The following is a 2,049-nucleotide window of genomic DNA, read 5'->3' as shown; positions in this document are numbered from 1 at the left end:
ATATTTCATTATATTGTGAACATGTATATGATCCTAAACTCAGCAGGCTAACTGAAAGCAAAGCATATTATTTATAGGTGTCTAAAATCCATTTTGAGAGACAGATAACATATCAAGGCACCAGTAACACATATTTGATAACGACCATGATTAGCGAATCCAGCAAAGACTACGAAGTCTAGGATGCAATTAATGTTATAGTAACTTCATGAATTTTCTAGCCTGAATGGGTATATGTCTATCAAATATATATTAAATTTATTATTAATTAAGCTACCTATCTCTAGAGGGGCAACCTAGACAGCAGGAAGGAAAGGCAAGGCTTCTCGACTCCACAGCAATTTTCATCCCTAATGCCTAAAGTGCAGCAGGAAAAGCGTGCAGGAAAACCAGCCTCAGCACAGCCTGGTCCTGTGCGGTTGTGCAGGGCAGAGACCAGGGCACAGGAAGGATGTGAATGACTGTCTGGACCCAGGCAGTGTTGTATCCTTCTTTAGACAAACACAGGGTTAAAACATGAGGTTGACATGCTGGAGGGAAGGGATGTCATCCAGAGGGCCCTTGAAAGGCTTGAGAAGTGGGCTCGTGCAAACTGCATGAGTTCAACCAGGCCAAGTGCAAAGTCCTGCACCTGGGTTGGGGCAACCCCAAGCACAGATGTGCTGGGCAGAGAATGGACCGAAAACAATCCAGAGAAGGACCTAGGAGTTATGGTGGACAAGAAGCTCAACATGAGCCAGTAATGTGTGCTCGCAGCCCAGAAAGCCAACTGTGTCCTGGGCTACATCAAAAGGTGTGGCCAGCAGGGTCAGGGAGGTGATTCTCTCCTTTTACTTGACTCTCGTGAGACCCTACCTGGAGTACTGTGTCCAATTCTGGAGCCCCCAACATAAGAAGGACATGGAGCTCATGGACAAAGTACAGAGAAGGGCCACAAAAATGACCCAAGGGCTGGAGTACCTCTTCCATGAGTACAGGCTGAGAGAGTTGGGGCTGTTCAGCCTAGAGAAGAGAAGGCTCCAGGGGGACCTTATAGTGGCCTTTCAGTGTCTGACGGGGGCCTACAGAAAAACTGGGGAGGGGCTTTTTACAAGGGATTGTAGTGAGAGGACAAGAGGTAATGGATCAAAACTGGAAGAAGGGAAATCTAGGTTAGATATTATGAGGAAATTCTTTAGTGTGCAGGTGGTGAGACACTGGCACAGGTTACCAGGGAAGTTGTGGAAGCCCCATCCCTGGAAGTGTTCAAGACCAGGTTGGATAGGGCCCTGACCAACCTGATCTAGTGGGAGGTGTCCCTGCCCATGCAGGGGGCTTGGAACTAGATGATCTTTAAGGTCTCGGCCAACTCAAACCATTCTGTGATTCTATGATATTTGGGGAGGATATAGTGAGCTGTGTCCTTTTTTTGAAAGGATTTTTACACAGCACAACTATGGCTCTGACTCTGAAATCAGGCTCACCTGCCTTCTTACTTCCCACTGAATTTACAGCTCCTTCACCTTGGCTCAGCATGGTCGAGGAGCTTTCCCTTGATAATATGCCTGATCTTGAATCTGCACTTGCAAGCAAGTCCCTTCCTCTACCTTCCTCAGCACAGACAGCACCTTCCAGCCCTGGCCCAGTCCACAGAGTTCACAAACCTTTCTCTGGAGACCCTGACTTAGTCTCCCACTGGCTCTGGGCTCCCATGCTCACCCTTCCAAAGCACAACCACTGTCTCCTGCCTCCCCCAAGCCTCCTCGGCCATCCCCAGGCCTTCAGCACCACTTCTTCCTCCAAACAGCTCTGGAGGCAGCTGTGCCCAACATCAGATTAAGGAGTGTATTGGACTGTTAGACTGTTGAGAACAGTTTCTTTGTGGCCCCAGGCTTGTCCAAAGGGCTGATGCCTGTCCACATGCTGCCCTGCAGGCTTGTCCCCTGAATCATCCCTCTCATGGCCAACACCAGGTATCCATTTAAGCTTTGGGGTGTATTTTCAATCACTGCTTCCAAATCAAAACAAATTTACACAACTGCCACTAGAAGGTCTCCAGACAGTATGCTT

This window comes from Chaetura pelagica, unplaced genomic scaffold (genome assembly GCF_000747805.2).
Source record: "Chaetura pelagica isolate M959 unplaced genomic scaffold, ChaPel_1.0 scaffold346, whole genome shotgun sequence".
Classification (NCBI taxonomy): Eukaryota; Metazoa; Chordata; class Aves; order Apodiformes; family Apodidae; genus Chaetura; species Chaetura pelagica.
Note: the sequence above shows the minus strand (reverse complement) of the source record.